This window comes from Microtus oregoni, unplaced genomic scaffold, assembly GCF_018167655.1.
Source record: "Microtus oregoni isolate MIOR12 unplaced genomic scaffold, Mior012 000074F_004, whole genome shotgun sequence".
NCBI lineage: Eukaryota > Metazoa > Chordata > Mammalia > Rodentia > Cricetidae > Microtus > Microtus oregoni.
In genome coordinates this window covers 208962-217396 of record NW_024543991.1, presented here as the reverse complement: position 1 = coordinate 217396, position 8435 = coordinate 208962, and the positions used below count along the sequence as shown (strand labels likewise).

Genomic DNA, 8435 nt, shown 5'->3' with positions numbered 1-8435 from the left:
CCATGGGTCAGTCCAAACACAATTTTAACTAAGAGAAAGAACCATAGCAGAAGGGGGGAATCTCACCAATCGAAGCCGGTGGTGTGAGTAGAAATTACACTGCAGAAATCTTACTCAGGCATATGGAACATGTGGTTGTGGGAAAAAAATGCCTGGTTCAGGATCCTGACCCTGGGAGAGTTGTTCAGGGCAGGAGAGCCTATCTGAGTAGCAGCACCAATATAATGGAAAAATTAAAAACACTGCAGGATCCTGGGCTGGGCGGCAGCAGGCAGCAGAAATGCTGCAGGTTCTCAAATGGTGGCAGCAGGCCATGTGGCAGCAGGCAGCAGGCTCTGAGCACAGCCAGTCCCAGGCAAGTATGGCTGTAGGTCCCCAAGCGGTGGCTGGTCCCAGGCAGGGAGACACGTGGTGGGCGGGCAAGAGACAGAGACATGGATAGGCATGCCATGCAGAGTGAAGTTGGATATATATTCAGGGGGTTATAGAGGGGGAAGGGAGAAGGGGAGAAGAGCAGAGAGAGAGAAAGAGAGAGAGAAGAGAGATGGGAGTGACAGAAGGGGGAGGGGAGAAGTGGGGAGAGGCAGAAGCTGCCTCTCTAAGAGGAAGATGAAAAAGTCAGACAGACTAAGGCTACAAGCAAGAAGGAAGACCTGCCTGCCTTAGCAGATGGGGGAGGGAGTGGGCATGGCTTTTCTCTTAAGGAAATAGAACAACCGTTTTATTAGAATAATCAGGTCTTCCTGTTGTATGACCACTGGGTTCTGGTGTTACCATGTTGCTTGGTCTGTTTAATGAATTCTCGCATTGGCGCCTACCCATCTCTTCCTCTAATTGGTGCCAGCAGTTACTTTGCCTCTTGGTTAAATCCTTGTAGTTGCTGTCTGTGTCTTAGGGAGCTGCTATTAGTCTGTGCTGTACAGTTCCTGTCTGTATCTCAGTGAGCCACTGAGGTCTCTCTTGGCCCACTGTCTTGATTTGCTCTGTACAATTGCAGTCTCTTGGTCTGCTCTGTACAGTCACAACCTGTGCTTCAGAGTTCCTCTGAGGTCACAGGAGATGGGTATGTTTGGGGGCAGAGTGGGCCTTGTAGCTTACAGAGTTCACTCATTGTGGGATTGTTGGAACAGTCTACCTGCAGGAAGCTTGCCTTCTGACTGGCTAGTGAAGCTGAGGAAGATGGGGGACCTAGACTTTTGCCCCAATACTGAGGGCCTAGAGAGTGGGGTGACCAACTGACTGGCTGATCACTCACTTCTTGGTCCTCTCTGTGCAGTTGCAACATGTGCTTCAGAGTTCCTCTGAGGTCTCAGGGGTATAGGGCCCAACCATGATAAGCTTAATAGCAACAGACCACCCAAAGGAAGTTCTTAACGTTCCAACCATTGTCACCTGCCAGTGTAGGACTCAGCCATGATAACCTTAATGGAGGCCTGTGTCTCAGTAGTTTACCCTGAGGCAATACCTGACTGCAGGAAGGACTACAAACTGATATTACCCAGGCAACACCCAAGAACAGACCATACAAAGGAAATGCCTAATGTTCCAACCATTGTAGATAGGATCACCTGCCAGCACACACTCACCAGGACACCCCTAGACAAATGTCATCCAATCAGGGTTCCTAAACCTTAGAAATCCCTCACTCCCACCTTTAGTATTATTAAAAACCCAAGTCTAACTAAGCTCAGGGCTCTCCGATTATTCCAATACGTTGTACACACTGAGTTTGCAAACTTGTATAAAACAAAGGCTCTTTTCTTTTACATACAGGACTCAGTCTCCTTGTTGGTTTTAAGGGACTTGGTGGATCTGGGCATAACAAGGGGATGGGTTAGTTTGGGGGTGGAGAGGGCCTTGTAGCTTAAAGGGTCCTGTCAATGGGGGGAGGTTGTTGGAGCAATCTACCTGCAGGAGGCATGCCTGCTGGCTGGTTAGTGATGCTGAGGCATGTGGGGGAGGTGCCTGGGGTTTTGTCCCAGTCTAAGGGCCTAGAGAGTCAAGTACCCAGCTGACTGATTGATCATTCCCCTCTTGGTCTGCTCTGTGCAGTTGTAGCCTGCACATCTATTAATGTATTTTTTTAAAAAAAATTCTTTTCTCATTTTACATTTCAATCTCAGTTCCCACTCCCTCCCCTTCTCCCACCCCCTCCACTTCCATTCCTCCATCCCACCCCCCTTCCACCCCTCAGAGAGGGTAAGGCTTCCCATGGGGAATCAACAAAGTCTGGTACATCACTTGAGGTAGGACCAAGGCCTGCCCCACTGTATCTAGGCTGAGCAAGGTATCCCTCCAAAGAGCATGAGTTCCAAAAAGCAAGTACAAGCAGTAGGGATAAATCCTGGTCTCACTGCCAGTGGCCCCATAAACTTCCCCAGTCATACAACTGTCACCCATATTCAGAAGGCCTAGTTTGGTCTTATGCTGGTTCCCCGCTGTCCGGCTGGAGTCAGTGAGCTCCCATTGGGTCAGAGAAAGAGAAAGAGAGGAAGAAAGAGAGAGAGAGAGAGTAGTGTTGGTCAAGCTCCTTAATACAGGGATTGTAATCATCCTTGCCTACCTTGTGTACCATATGAAGAAATGTTTTTCAAGCACTTGGAGTTGAGCCCATATGTTCAAGGTGTCAATTGTGTAACTGATATTTGCTTGCGCTAAATTCCGTGTAAGATACAATGTAAATTCAATGATTAGTTATAAAATTGAGAATTAAAATTTAAAATACTAATACTCAGCAATAAACTGTAACAATTACTCAGAAAAAAAAAACGGTTTTCCCCAAAACATTTTACATTTATAGTTTCTTCCTTTCCTTAGTTTTTTTTTCATTATTTTCAAAGAGGTGCTTGTTGAGGTTACAGGCTGGTCTTGAACTTGTGATTCTCCTGAATACTAGAATTGCAGGCATACACTAACACGCTCAGTTTTTTCTTCAGATATGTACTAATCACTAATCATTTGTGGTTGCAGGAAACCAACTCTTAACACATCTGTGCATGTATTTTTGTTGCTGAGAAACAGGGTAGAAAAAGGCTTTCAAGCATCAGGATAGCACCCCGTGGGAGAAATGAACTGCAAATATAATTTCAAGGAGCAAAAAGAATGATGTAAAATTTCTGACTGTCAAAGAGCTTGTCACATACTTTAAAAATGGATGACTCTGACTGTCATAATGATAGTTCGATTCCAGGAAGTACAATATAAGCATTTTCTTTTGGAGTGTCAATATTTATGCTATCCTGACTATCACATCCTTTGGAACTAGAGTCTTTAGATGTATGAAGAAGTGCAGCTACCAGCTGTGTAAATGGGAACGAGAGTGGATGGAGTTCTGCAAAATTCTTTCAGGGTTGAAAAGCTGACAGACGCAGTAAAGCAAGACGGGAGCTGAATAAGATCATCTTGATGCCGTCCTCCTGTAGCCACACCACACTGAAAAGCTGCTCACAGAATAACTACCTTGACGCAAAATAAGGAAACCAGATGATGACGAAGGGTTCTGCTATGGTGCCCGTTTTTAATCTAACAAAGCCAAAGGGCAAACTAAAGACAGGAAAAAACCAGTAAGCTCTTCCCGCAAGCAGGCCAGGGCAAAGAGAGGCCTTCTGCTTAGAAAAGGGAGAGGAAATGACCTCAAGGCATCAGACTTGAGACTCATTGCCAGACCAGCCACAGTGAAACTCAACACGAGACAAGGGTCCTAGAACTCTGAGGGTGGGGTTCTATATTTGCAGAGACTATACTTCTGGGACTACTTTAGGAATAGCAGACAACTGCCTCCAAACCATACTCCAACCTTGGCAAGCAGAGTGCTCTGTCTTGCAACCCAAGCTAGGCCCACTGCGCCGTGGACAATCACCCAGTATAAATGAAAATTCTTGGGTGCAGGCCAGGGCACCAAGAGCTTTAGACCATCTGAACGTTACACCTATGTAGTGTAGAGTGCACTCAAGTGTCACTCTTCATCATAACCATCCTTGGAGTGAGCCTGGAGAACTCCTGCTTCTCCTGAGATAGCGGGCAGGCCCTTGCAACCCAGTTGAGTGTCAGCTCTAGTGATTAAGTGACTAAGTGCCAGCTTAAGTGATTCAGGTGCTGTCTCTGCCATGTGTACACCAACCTAGCACACCAGAGCTGTATCCAGCTCTGGACTGGCGCCTATGCCAGGTACTCCCTGCACTGTATTTCAGCTGCTTCACTGACAACGGTGCCACGGGCCTGCATGTCCCCTGAAGCTGTGAAGGTCATGTGATTCAGACACCACATCAGCCTAGGTGGCCAAGGGTCTGTCTTTACCAACACTGTCATATCCCCACCCGCAGGTAATAGAGCATGGCATATGTCCCCACCGAATGAGAATAAGATATGTTGGTAAGCATAGGATTTCAGAATTTAGTGCCAGGCTAGTGAAACGTAACACTGTGCAGATATGGCCCTTATGTCCAGGGCTGCCTGCACATGGGCTCTCTGCAACAAACCTCGGACTAGGTTGACAGAAACATGACTCCAGTCTATCAGACTTCTATTCCTATTAACTTCTCCTTGGGTGGTTGAAGTGATCATGGGCCATGTGTGACTCTTCCTCAGCACTAATTAATCCCTAGCAGTGTGGGCCTTAGCCCTGTGACAGTGCCATGTTAGCTTTAGCAAGCAGTGGGCTCACAGTTTTAGGACAATTGGGAAATACTACCACCTATCAGTATTACAATAGGAGTCTAGAGTTGCTCCGCTCATTGTGATTTGGCTAAGAGCTAAGACAAAAAAATCCTACAGTGCCTGACCATCGGCCAGTAGTGAGTGTATATCTGGGCTCTGGAAGAGGTCTATGGGGATGCACTTCTTTGGAGGTATCCCCAGGTTCATTCTGAACCACACAAACTGGGAGTTTTGGAACAAGCTTGATCTTGGATTTGCCTCTAGTGCCTAAAAGGTGATAACACACTAACAAGAGACTCTTGGCAAGTGTGGACCTGGGAGTCATCCAGTGCTGAGATCATGGAATGAACCATAAACTCAGAGTCAAGAAACAGCTCATTTGGTATTTCTGCAACCATGGGAACAAGTCCAGGGATTTCAAGACACCAACTTCACTGAATAGTCAAAAGAAGGTGCCAGAAACTGACCAGACAACAATCAGTAGGGGAGAAGACACAATGTTCTAGTCTCACACTATTGCTATGATAAACTGTTCTGGCCAAAAGCAACAAAGAAGAAAGGGTTTATTTGGCTTACACTTCCAGATCACAGTCCCTCATTCAGGAAGTCAGGGCATAGCTGCTATGTTATGCTATTCCACACAGCCTTACCTCCTATGGAAAAACTTTCACAGCCAAAGAAGCAGAGCAGAGACCGTGGATGACATCCCCTGTTAGCTGACTTCTGCAAACAGGGTCACGGGTCACTAGCTTTCTTATCCAAGTCAGGGCCATTCATCCAGGGAATTAGTGTCTCCTTCAATGAGGCAGGCCATCCTACATCAACTAAGAATAAAGACAATCCCCCCAGACATGCCCACAGGGCAGTGTGATGGCGAGAATTCATCGTCTGAGGTTTTTCTCTCAGGTGATATAGAGAGGCCAGCCTTGACCATGTGAGATCTTATCTCAGAAAAGGCCAAAGGATTATAAAGCTTATTCAAGGAGATAACAGAAAACTTCCCAACCTTAGAAATGGATGTAAATGTCCAGGTACAAGAAGGTCAGCAGTCAGACGTCCCCCAACCACATCAACCCTAAGACACTAATAATCAGGTTTCCAAAGACAGAGGAGACTGCAAGAGGGAGGGAACAAGACAGAAATGTGCCGCAGCTTGCCTGGGCTGCAGATTCTCAGCTAAAGCCTCCCAGGCAGCACTGGTCTCAATTCCTGCTTCAGATGAATTGCTATTGCCATACAGCACGGCTACTGATTTTTCTGTGCTGATTTTGTACCTTGCAACTTTGCTGAATTTGTCTGGTTCTAATCATTTGATTTGTTTTATTGATTTTATTGAGCTCTACATTTTTCTACCCTCCCCTCCCTTCCTCCCTTTCCCCTTCTACCCTCTCCCATGGTCCCCATGCTCCCAATTTACTCAGGAGATCTTGTCTTTTTCTACTTCCTATGTGGATTAGATCCATGTGTGTCTATCTTAGGGTCCTCATTGTTGTCTACATTCTCTGGGATTGTTATTTGTAGGCTTTTTTTTGCTTTATGTTTAAAAACCATTCATAAGTGGTTTTTAACTCACATGTGATATTTGTCTCTCTGGGTCCGGGTTCCCTGACTCAATATGATGTTTTCTAGCTCCATCCATTTGGCTGCAAATTTCAAGATGTTATTATTTTTGTCTGCTGTGTAGTACTCCATTGTGTAAATGTACCACATTTTCCTTATCTATTCTTTTATTGAGGAGAAACATGGGAGGCTTCACGAACTTGCGTGTCATCCTTGCGCAGGAGCCATGCTAAGCTTCTCTGCATCCTTCCTATTTTAGTATATGTGCTGCCGAAGCGAGCACTCTAATCAATTGTTTGGTGGAGATTTTAGTCTCCTAGGTTCACATTATGCACAGGGACAATATGGCTTCTTTTATTTCTTCAATTTGGATATCCCTTATTTTTCCCAATTGTCCAGGCTAGGGCTTGTAGTACTAGTGGAGTAAAAGCTGGGGAAGTGAGCTACTACTTGCTCCTGTTTAACTGTGACTTAATATCTATTAGCTGTCCTGTTGTAGATCTTAGAAAGGTAAACTGATGGAATGATGGCCACCAACTCACAGCTGAATAAGAAAGAATAGCTCCTTGCTTAGCATGGTAACTACACATAACAATAATATAGACTTTGAAATGTACAAAAGTGTCTCCAAATTTTACCAGGGAGAAGTGATGAGCATTTGATTGAACAATACCATGCATACATAAAACATTGCAGGTCCTCATGAATATAGGAATGATAAGCTATACCAGTACTTAGGAGGAGGCTGAGGGAAGAGGATCACAAGGTCAAGGTCAAGGCCAGATAAACAGTAAAAAGTTCCTATCTCAAAATTTTTATGTATAAATGTATGTTTTACATATTGAATTTTAGTAGATCGTAGTTTTTATTTTGGTTTTGAGACAAGATCTGGTTCTATAGCCCATGTTATCCTGGAAATCACTATATAGACCAGGCTAGCCTCAATCTCATGTCAATCTCCTTGTCTCCAACATCAATTTCAATATTAAATTTAGGATTTTAAAATTCTTTTAGGATATTTAAAACAAAGGAGACTTTGAAAGTTACTAGTGTTGAGCAGAGTGTCCTGTAGTTCAGTGCACGGCCAAGTCTTCGCCGAGCTGACATTTGTCTCTCTCTCCATCTCCGCCATTCACTCTTTGTACTGTCCCGTTTTGAGACTCCCCAACCTTCACCTTACACCTCTCCCCATGACCTCCCATCCTCTACCAATGGTCTTTCCTGGTCTCTGACGCTATACTCAGTTTGCTTTCTTCTCAGTACCTCTTCTTTAACTGCTACACCACTGCTGTCTCCAACCTCCCTTCCTCGGCTTCTTACAAGAGTAACCTCAGTAGTCCACTGTCCTTTGTGGGACACAGCTCCCACCTGCCTGCAATCCTTCACCTCTAAACTTAAATGTCTACTATTTCCAGAAATAAACAAATGTCATAAAGATAGTCCAGAAGTAACCATCAAGACATTTGAAAAATCACATGTGGTTAGTCAACAAAATGCTCACTGAATCCTTCATGATATACACTTGGCAAGTGTTAGCATAGTCATAGGGATCCATTTATTTAGTGACCACTACGAACTAGTTCTGTATGGAGTGAGTGAAGTCCTGAGTGAGTGTGTATTGTTGACATGGTTGTGACTGTGCCAAGGACTTCAAAGCCTCTGATACATGGGAAATTGGCAAAACAACTCCTCATATCGTCATCAGAGGGGTGACAAAGCATTCCTAGAGGGCCGCTTGGGACTGAGTTAATAAGCAGTAGCTGCCCATTAAACAACATACATGCTTGTGATTTGTTGGTATATGACATCCTTTCCCATCTCCTTCATGTCTTACTGCACTAAAAACTCTAGAAAGTTAAATATATTTGTGTCTCAGTAGCTACAGAGGAGTTGTCCAGGATAATCCTCTAGAAGCCAAAATCTTAAGATACACGACAGCCTTCTAGATGCCAAAATCTTAAGATAATCAAACTCTTTACTGAAAATACAATATTAAAAATACAATAGTACTTACATATAAACTGTGCACATCCTCCCATATACTTTAAATCATCTCCAGATAGTTTTAAATACACAATACCAATGCTATATAAATAGTTACATTTTGGCTAGCAAGATGGCATAGCAGGTAAAGGTGCTTTGCTGCCAACCCTGACGACCTAAGCCCAATTCCTGTGATCCACATCTTTGAAACAGAGAAATGACTTTGGCAAATTGTC

The 8435-nt window shown here is 44.4% G+C and overlaps 1 non-coding gene across 1 annotated transcript; it reads right to left on the bottom strand.

The window, feature by feature from the left end:
* Positions 1–6392: 6392 nt before the first annotated feature.
* Positions 6393–6499, bottom strand: LOC121441259. The gene has a single exon (XR_005973444.1). It is a non-coding gene; the product is annotated as a U6 spliceosomal RNA (small nuclear RNA).
* Positions 6500–8435: the final 1936 nt, after the last annotated feature.